The sequence below is a fragment of the Chelonia mydas genome, chromosome 1 (assembly GCF_015237465.2).
Source record: "Chelonia mydas isolate rCheMyd1 chromosome 1, rCheMyd1.pri.v2, whole genome shotgun sequence".
NCBI classification, from domain to species: Eukaryota; Metazoa; Chordata; order Testudines; family Cheloniidae; genus Chelonia; species Chelonia mydas.
This window is the reverse complement of record NC_057849.1, coordinates 160363113-160378380: the sequence shown is the minus strand read 5'-3', so window position 1 is coordinate 160378380 and position 15268 is coordinate 160363113. Positions and strand designations below refer to the sequence as shown.

Below are 15268 nucleotides of genomic sequence, written 5' to 3'. Positions count from 1 at the left end.
TTTCAGTAAAGCATATGACAGTACCACATGGGAAATTATTAGTTACATTAGAGAAGATGGGAATCAGTACAAAAATTGTAAGATGGAGAAGGAATTAGCTAACCAAGGGGAAGGCAACGGGTTGTGCTGAAAGATGAATTACCGGACTGGAGAGAGGTTACCCATGGAGTTCCACAAGGACTGGTCTTGGGACTAATTTTATTCAATATTTTTATTAATAACCCTGGCACAAAAAGCAGGAGCGGGCTAGTGAAATGTGCTGATGATACAAAGTTGGGAGGCATTATCAGTACAGAGGAGGACTGGAATATTACACAGGAAGAGCTGGATGACCTTTAAGACTGGGGCGTGATAGAAATGGGATGAAATTCAATAGTACAAAGTGCAAAGTCATCCATTTAGGGTCTAATCATAAGAATTTCTGCTACAAGCTGGGGGCTCATCAGTTGGAAGTGACAGAGGAGGAGACAGATCTGGGTGTATGGGTCCGTCATAGGATGATTATGAGCCACCAATGTGATGCACCTGTAAAAAAGGGAAATGTGATCCCAGGATGCATCAGGCAAGGCATTTCCAGTAGAGATAGAGAAGTATTGATGTCATTGTACAAGACATTAGTAAGACCATATTTGGAATACTGTCTACAACTCTGATCACCTACGTTCAAGAAAGATTAATTTAAACTGGAGCAAGTACAGAGAAGAGCATGTTCAGGGGAATGGAGGGCCTATCCTATGAGAGGAGACTGGAAGAGCTTGGCTTGTTTAGTTTAGCAAAATGAAGGCTGGGATGTGATGTGATTGCTCTCAGAATACATCAGGGGGTAAATAACAGAGAGGGTAAAGTGCTACTTAAGCTAATGGACAGTGTCAGCACCAAGAACAAGTGGATATAAACTGGCCATGAACAAATTCAGGCTGGAAATTAGAAGGTTTCTAACTACCAGAGGGGTGAGTTTCTGGAACAGCCTCCCTATAGGAGTTGTCGGGGAAAATTACAGTACTTAATTAGTTTGAAGAGAGAGCTGGATCAGTGGCGTAGCCAGGACAGGAAAACTGGGTGGGCCTCGACTTTCAGGTGGGTGGGCAATGACAAGGGGGCAGGGGAACAGGATGGATGGGGCGGGGGGCGGCACCTCTCCCCAGCCCCTCCAGCCGGCCCTTACTGCTTAGCAGGCACAAGAAGATGAGGCTGGCCGGGGCACACAGGCTGCGGGGTGCATCATGGGGCAGAGGTGGACCCCTCCAGGGCTTGAGCTTTGGCTGACTTCAGCTTGGTGTCCATCTGCCTGGCTGGCTGTGTCCCTCTCCTGCCAGCGCCACGTGCTGCTGCCCCAGTCTCCAGCCCCATCACTAGCCCCGCCCAGACCTGCCCCTCCTGGGATGACTCACCCCTTCCCAGCCTGTGAATTCAGGGAGCTCCAGCCCCTATTCAGGTGGGCCTGGATGCTAAGTGTGTGGCTGTGGCCCCCCCAGGCCCACCTGTGTCTACGCCCCTGCGCTGGACAAATTTATGAGTGCAATTGTATGAGGGGGCTCCTTGTGATGGTAGAGGGCTGGACTCAGCCTCCCTGGGGCTCACTTCTAGTTTACATCTTATGTTCCTAAAAGCACGTGCTTCTGTACAAATTTTGAACCTTGCTTAAGGAAGCCTTTCCATTCTGTTTTTTCCGATTCCCCTTACACCTGGTGACAGAGTTGTCTCAGGAGACGTGCTGCCACTTTCTGTCCCTACTATACCTGGACATCATTCCCCCTCCCCCAGCTGTCGGCAAGGAATGGACAATGCACCCTAACACGACTTCTTCCAGCCCCGCTATCATGTGGCAAGGCTTCCTTTGGATTTTGTGAAGGGAAGGAGGGTGGGGGTGGGAGACAGGATTGATGAGAAGCTGCCCATATCTGCTGCTTTTGAGACATTTTATCCTTTTTAACTCTCATTTTGTTTACCTCTTTGCTGGAAGGAGACATACAGGCTTAAATGTTCCAGCTTTTCTCTTAGTCCTCTCCCACCAAGCACAATATTAGAATGAGACCTGTAGATTTCCTCTGACTTTTAAATGGAAAAGCCACCAGTGTAAACACTAAACCTCATCATGCTTATAAGCCAGATGCCATTGAGTTAAAGAATTAGAAACCTTAAGTCAGAATGTTTTTATTGAATTATTGGAATGGCTAGACATGTCAATGGGCCATAGTAACCTGGAAAAGCCATATAACATTGCAAAGCATGAAATATGAAACAGAAAATTGATACCATAGCAAGTTGATGCATAATATAAACTTTTCAGGGGCTGCCTCGACAACAAGAGTTACCAGTGAATTGCGTGGGTGTGGGAGGAGCAGGTCATCTGGCTCTCATCTCGGATGGTAAGTGGCTCAGTACAGCTTACTGCACATTTTTACACACCGTAGTCCTGAACTGCAGATATTGCCTCACCTATAGCATTATCTCCCCTAACAGCATCCTCATTTTCCCCAACCCTTGTCGGTGGGTGTTTCTAGCCATGCTCTCTGCCAACTACTGGAAAGATATTTTCCCCACAAATGTATGGCATGATATGTATAAATTACACAGCTCCGTTTTCTGTTCAATTTGGGCAGATATTAACCCCTTCCGCACTTATTTACTACAAGAGAATATTACACAAACCTACGCAGCTATGCTGAGGCTGAGTACCATTATTCTGTTATTATCATACTTATCCTCTAGCATTTGTGGATCTTTTCACATATGTTATTATTTATTTTCAATAAAACATTTTGAAAAGGTGACACTGGTTTTCTTTTTGACTCCTGCCAGTGTATGAAGAGAGCCAAATGTACACCCCAACTGGGGGGCAGCAGGAACTAAATTTCAAAAAATCTGATTCCAAAGTTATCAGTACTTACAGGGCTCATATAAAGCCTCAGAGCATTGTGAAGTTTGCCTGTCACTAATATCAATAAGACAGGGTCAAGAATTCTTCCCCAAATATTATGGACAAGGGTTAGACTCCAGTCTCTCCCTTAAGGATCCCTGAACTATTCAATTGAATATGTAGAACTTACATGCTACAGAAGCAACAACACATAATTCAAATGGATAATGAGTCTGTAAAAAAGCTCTCTCATTTTTTTCTTCTCCTCTTTGCAAATTATCTTGGCTATTTTTGATTTGAACAGATTCTAATCTAGCTGCATAGTTCACCCCTTAAATTCAGCACCAACATTTGCACAAGCACGGTTTGGTTTGGGAGACACGGAGGGGAAAGAAAAATATACTCTATTATAAATTGATGTGTCTGTAACAACTACCCACAATGAGTTGTCAGCAAGGGTTGAACCCAGAAGTTTCATCATTGAAGGCCACCAACCTGCAAACAGTTACACACATGCTTAACTTTATGAATGAGAGTAGTCCCAGTGAAGTCAACGGGACTCAATGTGTGTAAATTTAAGCACAGGTAACGTCTAAAGGATTTTGAAATACTTAACTTTACTCATGTGAGCAGTCCCAAAGACTTCTTTTTTTCTGTGACTTCAAGAGGACTGCTCACATGAATAAAGTTAAGCATGTGTAACTGTTCCTAAGTAACATCTTACTCCACAAGTGCTCCCATTAAAATCATTCTTCTGAATCACATGTGTACGTGTTTGCAGGATTCGGACCTACATTCTTCTGTAATGTAGTTTATCTGGGTATCAAAAAACATATAAATATATATTTTAAATCCTTTTAGCTTTGGCTTGCTACAGAAGGACTTTTTGGGGCGAGATGGGGGTGATGGAGAAACAGAAAATTTCCAAAAAATTAACATTCCTTAAAAAAAATCAATTGAAATATGTTGACCGCTTCCAATGGGTACCTCGATGTTTATATATAAACACCTATCCCCAAGTTTTCTCCTTCCCTTGACAGCTAGCAGGCTACTAATAGACATAAGAATTTTATAACTGGCAGATCATTTTGGGGGTTACATTTTATCAAATAAATGAGAAATAAATAAAGGCTGGGGGAAATTTTTTTAGGAATGGATAACATACCATTCAAACACACCCAGTGAATTTCACTGGGAATTGGGCACCTAACTCCCATAGGTGCCTTTCAAAATTTTCATACTTAACTACCCTAACTGGCCTTCTACCTAGCCATTGTTAGATGGCAAATTTTACGTAGGCACTGAAGTAGAAATTGGTGTTGAGGAGGGATTCAAAGGGAGAAAAGGAAGGCCTTAAGCACTACTTCAGGGAGGATGTTCTATGCACAGGCAGCATGGAAGAAAGGTCCAAGATGGTTGTGGGAGAAGTTGGTAATCAGGAAATTGAAGTTGGCATTATTGCTATCGTAAGGATCAGGCGCCATGATAAAGAGAAAAGAGCAGAGAAGTAGGGAAGGGAAAAGTTGTGAAGGGTCTTGAAGCTGAGGACACAAAACTTGATCTTGGTGCAGCAGAAAGCGGGAAACCCATGGAAAGATTCAAAGAGACAGGGATGAGGTCAGAGTAATGGCCAAGGAAGAGGGTCTTAGCAGCTGTGTTTCACATAGAGTGCAGTGGAGGTGACTGTCGGGGAGGAGGTTGAGTGATATGCCAGACCTTCATGAAAAAATTTACCTGATATCACACAAATGAACCTTTATTGCTAAATAAAGCAGAGGAATGCTGTCGTTCAAGTAGACTTAAGATGAAAGAGCGTGTCAGTGCCTAGTTGCCTGGAACCACTGCAAAAAGTTATTATCACAGTTCTTTTAAAGGAAGGGTTTAATGCCGTGATTGGATTGCTGGGGACTAGCTTAACAAAAGGAAAGAATGGTTAAAGGGATCATTTACCTTGTTCTCCATGCTGGATTTGCCTGCTTTTTCTTCCATGTGCACTCCTTATGGCATTGTCTGCGTTTGCTCCTTTTCCACAAAGTGAAACGCTCAAGAGAGTTAATTGCAGGTTTGGAGATGTGCTAAATTGAAGCGGATGGCAGCTGTGAACTGGGTGCATCCTGCAAGAAAAGGTTTGAGTTTCCTTTGTAGTCAAACACATAATAATTTACTATTCCATCTGCTACTAACTTTTTGCTGGCCCCCAGTAAGGGCTCTGGCAGAGGAAATAATGCCCTTTCATTTTGTTTACAACAAATGCTAGTATAGCCAGGATAGTGTCATTATCTGTATTTCCTCAAGGGCTTCACCTGGACTATACAGGCTCCAAATCAGAATGGACCCTAAATACACTAACACCCATTGACTGACATTATTGGGCCTCACTAAAGTCAGAGTCCTTCCACTGACTTCTAAGGGGTGTTGGATCAGGCCTGTTATTAGTTGTCAGGCTCTCTTAAGCAGAATGAGATTTCACCTCTTTTCTAGAACCTACTGTCCTCCCTTCCAAAAACACCCGCCATACATCTGTGAGGTAGATTAGTTAATTTAGAATAGCTCAGTAGCACAGTGATTACTAACCTTGCTTTCCATGCAGAAGATTAGACCCTGACCCTGCACCCCCAATGCAGCCAGCAGCTTCTTATCTGATGTCCCAGACGGTATAGCAATGTGCACTACATAAATCAATGTAATAATTTCTTTCCTTTTCTTCTCTGCGGTATACATGTACAGTGCAGTTTGCCTTACACTGTGCAGCACAGTATTTGGCATTATGATGAAGTAAATGGAACACTTCATTATGAGAGTTTCCCTTAACATGAAGTTAGTTTAAACTTTAATCCTGACAGAAAACTGCATTTTGAATAGATGGATGGGATACCATGTGGTTGAGATGTCCAATCATCGTTAAGAAAGTGCCCTTCATATCACTTAAAAAGCTGATCATACATTGGCCAACGTACAGAGAGGTACAAGGTTTCCTACAAGCAGAAGAGTGCTGAGCATTCAAAATGCAGACACAAGAGTGAGAGGGAACTTGAAAATAAAATCTTTAGGGGGAGGAAAAATACCCTGGATTCATAATTTACAACCACTGAATTACTTTCCACCTACCGGGTCAAGTTTTACCCTCACGTACAGCACGTAGATGTAGAGCAAATCCACTGTTTTAATGGAGTTACCCTGGAGTAACTGGGAACAGAATTTGACTCTAATAGCTGTGATTTTTCCCCCAGCAACCCTCGAAACCATGAGGAAACCTTTCCCCACAGTATCAAATCAGGATCCTCTTCTTCCTGCTGCATGACTTATACATGATGACAGCACAAAAGATAACTATGAAAAGGCTGGTTTTTGTACCCATATAGATTGAACTCTGTGTGTTTGGTACAGCTTTGAAAAAAATACCATGGCGTTTTGTTCCTTTCTCCCACACCCCAGCTTATGTTAAATTAATTTCTTGGTCATACATTATATTTTCTATGATTTGAGTTTCATGTTTTGGGATTTCTTATTGAAAATAATTAACAATAATATAACTAACAAAACCACAGGTTCATGTATGACAGAGATCAGTGAATTCAGAGCGCTCCCTTGCTTGTATGAAAATACTGTTTTAATTAGGAAGTTTTCTACAGACTTGAAGGCCAAGAATTTCAAAAGTGACTAGCACTTTTTGGTGTTCATTTTGGGCCGCCTGATTTTCAGAAGGTGGCTCAAGGTGGGTACCCAAAGGCCTACAAAAGGTACTACAAAATCAGTAGTCGCTTTTCAAAATTTTCACATGGAGTATATCCATCTATCTAATTCATGGGTGGCTCTATTCCTAGCATTCACTGAGAGGATGGTGACTGCTTGGTATACTCAAATGTGTGGGCAAGCTTTAAAAATAGCAATATTTTTATTGCTTAAAAATAAATAGCAATAGCTTTAAAAATAAATCATGGCAGTAGAACTCTCTCATTTCCCTCTAGGGTGACCAGATGTCCTGATTTAATAGGGATAGTCCCAATTTTGTGGTCTTTTTCTTATATAGGCTCCTATTAACCCCCATCCCCACCTCCTGTCCCAATTTTTCACACTTGCTGTCTGGTCACCCTATTTCCCTCCTTAGTTTTTACTATTACTATTATTTCTATTCTTAAAGCATTTTTATTCTTGATGCAGATTTGGTGAACATTCCATTTGAGCAATGAAAGTTGGACCTGTAGCCTGAGGATCTCCCCTTGCTCCAGGGTTACCAATGGTCCTTAATCTGCTAGAACCTAAATGTGGAATGCAGTGTGGGACTCAGATCCAGAATGCAAAACAAGAGGAGGAAGAATCTCCAAATCATAAGAGTTTGGGTAGCTCGATCTAGTGGGATAGAGAGTCAAAACACTGTTATTAACTGAACACTGTTGGATGGAGTGAGTTTGTGGTTTCAGTTTAATTTCTAGAACACAAGTGAGTGCCCAACTCAAAAAACACTAACACTGACACCGTTTTTTGGTCATTTAGTCAGAGAAGCCAAGAATTGAACTGATGTGGAAACCATGAATCCTCCTACCACAAGAAGTGGTCCCTTCAGGTTAGAATTGAGGAGTAGCAGGGCAGCAGGTAGATATTTGCACTGTTGATATATAATATGCTGTACACACCCATACTGAGGATAAAAAGAGGGCTTCACTATCAGGATGCTATCTCTACGAGGGTTATTAAATGCAACTAAAAGAAATAAGCCCTTTCTTCCACACCCAAAATATGATCAATTAATTTCTTAAATGATAGAAAATATAATGTACGATCGAGTTTCATGTCTTCAGATTTCTTATTGAAAATAATTTACAATCATATAACTAACAAAACCACAGGTTCATGTACAACAGAGATCATAGTGAATTTGGAGTGCTTCCTTGCTTGCATGAGCTTCTAAGTCCTACACTGCACATTGAACGCTGAAAACGTATAACTAAATGCAGCTCAAAGATTCTTTTTCTGTAGAAAATCCCAAGACAAATGTCCTCAAGTGAGGTCACTTGAGAAATCCCTGGATTTCCTCCTGGATCTCGGTCACACAGCACATCAATCTATAGAATAATGGCTCTCAATGTACGGTCTGAAGACCACATGAACAAACAGAATGCCAAGGAAAGGGGGTTTGCGACAGGTGCTCTTCAGCAAGGAGATCTGTATAAACTGCCACTCCAAAAGACTTAGGGCTGACATAATGCCTATTGAAGGCAGTGGAAGGAATCCAAATGACTTCAATAAGCATTGGATTGGGCCCACGGGTTTTAAAATGTATTTTACAATCAAGCCCATGTAGTTTGGATTTTGTTTTTGTCTTCCAGAGCCCTCAGTAACGAGTTTGTTTAAATCGGGCTTTGCAGAGTTTGCACTGCTGTTCAGGGCTTCTTAGGAAAAACATTCTGATACTGCAGTCTGATACCATTGTTTTGAGAGTTAATCCTTGTGGATCTAGAGTAATAGCTACAAGCCCTTCATTCTGCTGTGATCCTTTGAAAAGCCATTTACACTTTCAGTGTATATAGGGCTGCAAACACCTCCTTGAATAAAAGCATTCTGTATATGCCAGCCAAAATAAGAAAACATGGGGTCAAATTCATCCTTGGTGAGACTCCACTGAATCTAATCATCTTTCATTAAGGATGAACTTGGCTCATTTTGTTTCCTTTTAAAAATATGAAATGTACTTGTCTAAGTGGCTTGATTTCACTTCCTTTTACTTGATGTTTTAGAAGTGGTAACATAAATATCGGTTAGAATCATATGCGTTATTTCCTGTTGTGCCACCCCAGTGCAATAAAAGAGAAAAGAGTAGGAAATAGCATAATTAGACTCTTGAAGAAATTCTTGCTCTCACTGAAGTCACTGGAAATTTTCCATTGACCACAACAGTTTGAGGAATGGGCACCCTCTGGATATTGCAGGTCTGGTAGTTTTATAAATGAGCTTCCACTTTCTGCTATGAGAACACGGTACCTCCAGCTACATCACAAAAAGATTTCCTGTGAAATCCACACTGGCTGTTGTCACGAGCCCCAACACAGCATTCTGCTTTTGCTAGCTGATATACATAGCAAAAGTGAAATATTCTGCAGAAGCTGTATAAGGAGTAGGGTAGGTAGGCTATAGCACATATCCTATGCTAAAACCTTGCCCAGCAAGGAAATAACCCACTGCTCTAGTCCATAATTGCATAGTTATGGCAACTGAAGTTATTCCAAACATTGTCCCCATTCCAAGTTCTTCAGGAGTAGACTGCTGATATTACAACCTACACTCTAGTTCATGGAATCATTCCAGAGATCCAGATGCAGGTGAAATTAACATGCTGGAAGTTAAATGCTTGAAGTGACAAGAGGCTCTTAAGAGGAGACCATGACAGATTAGTTAGCCTCTCTCTGATTCACATTTGATAGAATGCAGAAAAAATGTTAAGAATGAATTTTACAATTATATAAGCCCTGTATCTTTTAAAGAAGATTGAGTTGGTCTTAGTGACACTTCCAAGCAAGGTTATTAAGGCCAGCACAAAAAAGGAGATAGCTTTGGGATGATATGACGCAGAGGTAGAACAGAAGGTCAGGAACTGAAACTGTTTAGACACCAGCACTCAGTCCATGCCTGCATGAATTTGGGCACAGACCCTGGCAAACACCACTTGGGCATGGGGGAGAGAAAGGGCTGGAGCACCCATGTAAAAAAAATAGTGGGTGTTTAGCACCCACCAGCAGCCAGCTCCACGCCCTCCCAGCGCCTCCCATCTGCCCGCTGATCAGCTCCTCCCCATCCCTCCCAGTGCCTCCAGCCCGCCATGATCAGCTATTCTGCAGTGTGCAGGAGGTGCTGGGGGGTTGGGGGGGGAGGAGTGGGGACGGGGCATGCTCAGGAGAGGAGTGGGACTGGGCAGGAACGGCGGCACGGGAGTGGGGGCTTGGAAGAGCGGGTGGAGTGGAGTTGGGGCCTGGGGTGGAGCAGGGGTTGAGCACCCCTAGGGCAAGGCACAACCCAGCACCTGTGTGTGAAAGGCATAGTTGGACTGTAAGGGGTAAAGAGAGGGAAAACCAAGAAGGATGTGTCTGAAACAGGTAGTGAACAGGTCACAGGAGAAAAGCAGAAAGCCTTCTGATAAAGTGACAATTTTGCACTTCTGCTACTAAATCAAGATCCACTACTTCTTATTTATCATTTGTATTATAATAGGGCATAGGGGCCCCATCCCAGATCCAGGCCCCCTTGTGCTAGGCACTGTACAAACACATCGTATGCAAGAGTCCCTGCCTCAAAGAGTCTACTATCTAAATAGACAAGACAGACAAGAAATTATCTCAATTTTACAAATGGAAAACTGAGGCAGAAACGCTAAGTGATTTGTTTAAAGTCACATGGGTATCTGTGATAGAATGAAGTACTGAACCCCAATCACCTGAGCCACAATTTATTGTCTGAACCACAAACCCACCCTTCATGTCTGCTTTACGTAGCTTTACTCTTGCCAAGTTCAGGACTAGATACGTGACAGGTACCTTTGTTTGTTTGTTTTAAGCTTATTTTCTCTCTTTTCACTTAACTCTTGTTTTAATTACACCACTTGAGCCTTAAATTAAAGTCGAGTCACTACAGTACATCCTTGAAAGGGACGACAACCTTCTGACCTCTTCTGAAAGGTAATCAGGGATAAAACAGGATGTAACCTGGCAGACTGGCCTGAGGCAATCATGTAAGAATTGCCACCGAGAAACTGGCTCGGTCAGTATGGAAGCCAGTGACCCAAGAGGAATGGCTAGATAGTTATGTCTCAATATCAGCGACTGGACAACAGCCATGAAATTGTCTAAATTGAGGAATATGTGAACAAAACTCACTTTGGTCTAATCCCCCAAGTAAAAGACAATCCCCAGTTACATTTTTTTTAAAATCAGGGTCTGGTTTAAATTAGACACAGGTCAGGTTCATTATGAAAATGTCTACTTAGGTAATATTTTACTTTGCTCATCAGATCCATATGTCCAACTTGGGAACGCAGGTGTGGTTTATGCAAGCATGCTGTCACTCTCACATCAGATGGGAGAAGCTTTGTTTTAACTCCTTAAGGCACATGTGCAGATGGCAATTATATCTGGGATGCATTCCATTTCCCCCTTTTTATTATTTGTAGGAATAAGAAGAAAGTAGCCTCTTAGGGTTAAATTGTGGCTGTTAGGCACGGCCAGCTGGCTGAAAGGGATGGTACGGAGGCGCAGTGTGCTACGAGGCATCCTGCATCAGACAAGACCAATTATCTCCTGAAGCACTCTGTTGTGTGCTGCTGCTGTTGGTGGTGGTGGTGGGAAATGGTAATTTAATACTACCATTTAAAGGATGCAGCAAACTCTGCCCTGCCTCCTCTCCCCCATAGCCAGTGAAGTCTGTTCACTGACACCAGAGTAGTTGTCATGGTTTAAGAATGTGGGTGAGGCTGTAGAGACCAAAGGTCATGCTCCATTTTGGAAGGCGTAGCTCTGGACTGCAGTCAATACCAAGCTCTGATTGCTGTTATGTTAGTAGAATTGCCAACCCCGTTCCATTCAGAGATCATGAGTCAGCCCCCCAAACTCAAGAGATTGGCTTTAAAATACATTTGAAGTTCTTTTAATTTGGTTAATTAATCTGGTTAATGTTCAGGTTTTGGGGCCTTTAGATTACACTGTGGTCACATTTTCAAACTTTTTTCTGCAACCATAGGTGCTAGAAACCGCCTTTTGGAGTTAATTTTAAATGAAAGCCAAGATTCCCACAGAATCATTTGTCTTCAGGATTTGGGGCTTTCCAAAAACCATCAAATATTGCTAGACTCACATGAAGTTTGCGAGAGTTGGCCAGGCTGTGTTAGCTATGTAATATTTAAATAAAAAATAATTTAAGTGTTAAAAAATTCTCTGTGCCGTAATAAAGAGATGCCTCCAATGTGGGGGCATAAGGGCAAAGGACTCTGCCTACTCCTCTCCCTCTTTCTAGGACGTTGCTGCCAAAGGGTAGCAGTTCAGTTGCAGTCCTTGTAACCAAACTGTCCTTTCTCCCTGTCTCCTGCCCTTCCCCAACGCCCACGCGCACACTGTGTAGCGCAATTTGATTATGCCTACACTCAGACACAAAAGACTCACACTCTCACCTCTTGCCACAGCATTTCAGCCCTTTTACTGGAAGCTTTTCTTTCCCACTCAATGCTCTTTGGAGATTCAGATGAAGAGAAGTTTTGCATTAATGATTTCTATGAACCAGAGCAGAGACAATAGTTTACAAAGGGCAAACATTTTGCTAGTCTTTGTGTGTCCAAGTCAAATGCAAATAGCAGGGTATCAGCAGATCTGAGATATGATGTGCAATGAAGGAGGGTCAAAAAGCTTAATTTACATGGTCTGATAATATTTTCATGCTATTTTGTTCTTTTATTTTCTGCACATAAAATGCAGGAGGGGGAGAGGATTTTCTTTTCTTTTTCAGGAAAAGAGTATTTTAAGTGTTGCCTTTAAAAGTATTGTACTTGATAAAAATACACATTCTTCAGTGCAATGCAAACGGAAAGTAACAGTAATGCCATGTTTTATAAAAAAAGCTTTTCTATTGCTGCCAAATAGTCAAAAAGATTTGCATGCTTTCACAAGGAACATTAGCACATAACATATGATCTAATGCCTATACACCAGACACACACACGCACACACACACACAAGAAGGGCATGCCAATTATCCCTTGTATTTCTCCCCTTCTCTTGGCATTGAGAACACTCCCTGATGTTGCAGAGGACCTCAGAATCATTTTATTACCCTGGGCTGAGCAACATTATTCAGACTAAATCTGAAAGAGTCCTTCCTCCCTTTGATGTGATCCTGTTACGATATGTCTCTGCATGGGAACACACTTGACTCTGGCTTTCAAAAGCCTCAGATCACTTACCTCCAATCAGCACTAACCTTTAGGACTGGGGAGGGGACCCACCTCTCAATTCATATCATCCCAGAGACCACGTCGGGAATAGAGAAAAAAAACAACAGGCAGCTTGCCCTGATGACATTCAGCTAGCTACCAGCAGCACGAGGTTAGAACGACAGAGCTATCCTTTCTTCATTAAGTGTATTTATAAACATGCAGTACATAAGCATTTTTCCTTTCTTCACAGTGACGGGTGATTATATGCCTATGAGAGGTTTTCATTTATTTGGCGCCAGCGTAATCAAAATCAGTTGAAACTGTGGAAAAAGAAGGGAAAGAAAACAAGTTGGCATGGGATTGACTGTGTCTCTCTCTCTCCCTGGGCCATCCAAGGGTAGTAGCTGGCAAAAGTGCATCCACTGCAGATGAACTTCTCCTGCAGCTGGTAATTGTTCCCAGTCTTGTTCATGGCTCCTGTCCATTGAGGATGTAGCCCTGCATAACTTTAAAAGCAATCAGCTCTGCTCTGGAAACTCTGTGGGAGCTTCTGAGCCAGCATGTGCGTGACTCTGTTTAGGCTTTTAAAAAAAAACCAAGTGGTCTCAGAAAACCTTTGTGAATGAAATTTTCATGCTTTCATGTCTGTCCCGGCACAGATTCTGGGTCAGTCCTTGTGATCTCAAACATCCTGTTTAAAGTGGTGTTTTCCACTACATACATACAAAAATATTTCCATTATAAGCTTTTCAGGGTTGTGCATGGGCAAGCAAAATGACGTAGGTAAAGAAAGAGAGTTAACGGGTCTGTGTACAAATATATAAAATAAATAATAATAATAAGAAGAAAAATACTGATTTTTTTCCATGAGTCTCCCTGGGTGTTAAATTCCTTAAATTCATCTTGTAAGGCCAGATGTTGAAGAGTTCAAGGACAAAGTTTGTGTTTTCATTCCTTTTTCACCCCCTCACTTTCATAATTATGCACCAAAAATACAGTGATTACCCTAACACTACAAGCATTCTGCGCTGGATGAAAAGGTGGCACAACATCATTTGCTTCCAAAATTATCCTTTGCGGGAGTTTCCAACCCTCTTCAGTGAGAGAGATGCACAGTGACCCAGTTTCCTGCCACTCCATGGAGGACATTTTGTCCAGCTGATCTAATGAGCTATTTTACATAAAGTAGAACCTCAAAGTTATAAACACCTCGGGAATGGAGGCTGTTTGTAACTCTGAACAAAACATCATGGTTGTTCTTTCAAAAGTTTACACCTGAACATTGGTTTAGTACAGCTTTGAAACTTTATTATGCAGAAGAAAAATGCTGCTTTTAAACATCTTGATTTAAATGAACCAAGCACAGAAACAGTTTCCTTACCTTGTCAAATCTTTTTTTTTCCAAACTTTCCCTTTATTTTTTAGTAGTTTACGTTTAACACGGTACTGTACTGTATTTGCTTTTATTTAATTCATTTATTTATTGGTCTCTGCTGCTGCCTGATTGCTTACTACCGGTTCCAAATGAGGTGTGTGGTTGACTGGTCAGCTGGTAACTCTGGTGTTTGTAACTCTGAGGTTCTAATGTATTTGCAAATAATTTACATATAACCATTATCTTCAATTTATAGTCAATACGCCCTACCCCAAACAGCAACGGGAGAAGGAAACAAAGCTGCACAAAACTTGCTGGCTCTGGCAGTGGAAGTGGAGTTACTCCAGGATGTCTGGGGTCATAGCCTGGCAGGGGACTCTGGAAACATGGGAGTAGCAGGGCGGTGGTTTGGCCACTAGATCATGCTGCCTCTCTTGCTGTGGAGGTCACTCTCACTTTCGGCAGAGGAGCTGACTTAGCCACAGGTAGACAGCTGGTAAGGAGCATGCTTTTAGTTGTATCCTGAGTGGCAGTGCCCCTACATCTGCGAACTTGAACTGGGATGTTCCCAAAGCCCAGCTCTCAGTGGCTGTGAGAGGCTGAATAAACTACGATCTTCAGGGACAAGCTTTCAAGCATAATATTCGGTTACATTGTCAGGGTTATCTCCACAAGGTAAAGGGCTACAAACTAATGGGATGCTCTTTCACATTTCTTGGTCCCCACACTGATGACATAGGGGGTGGGAGGGAAGGACATGGCCATAGGTTTTGAGAGTCTGTAAAGACCAGTTCTGCTCCCACTTCATAAAGTGAGGCTTTAGGAGAAATTCAGCCTGCAGTCTGATTTTCAGAGTAGGACACCACTGCCCTCAGCATAGGGCATCATCCAAAAACAGACATTTTCCTGTATCTCAACACTGTTGCTGAGAGAATGCCATGCAGCACAGTGCAACTTACTAACTGCCAGTAAAGGGACTGCTATTTTACTGGCCATTCTAACAAATAATACTGCAGGGATAGTCAATTATACTTTGTCAATTTTCTTGGTCAAGGTTTAGTCAAGGTCCAGACTCCAGAGAAAATAATAATAATAAAAAATCCAAACAATGATGATAATAATA

At 42.1% G+C, this 15268-nt stretch overlaps 1 long non-coding RNA gene across 2 annotated transcripts in view; it reads left to right on the top strand.

Annotated features, from left to right (window-relative positions):
* LOC119566797 overlaps positions 1-15268 on the top strand; it is a 47242-nt gene that overhangs the window by 14488 nt on the left and 17486 nt on the right. For both annotated transcript variants that reach the window (XR_005226167.2, XR_005226166.2), the window contains one exon: positions 2291-2369. This is a non-coding gene — a long non-coding RNA (uncharacterized LOC119566797). The remainder of the gene's footprint in view (positions 1-2290; positions 2370-15268) is intronic.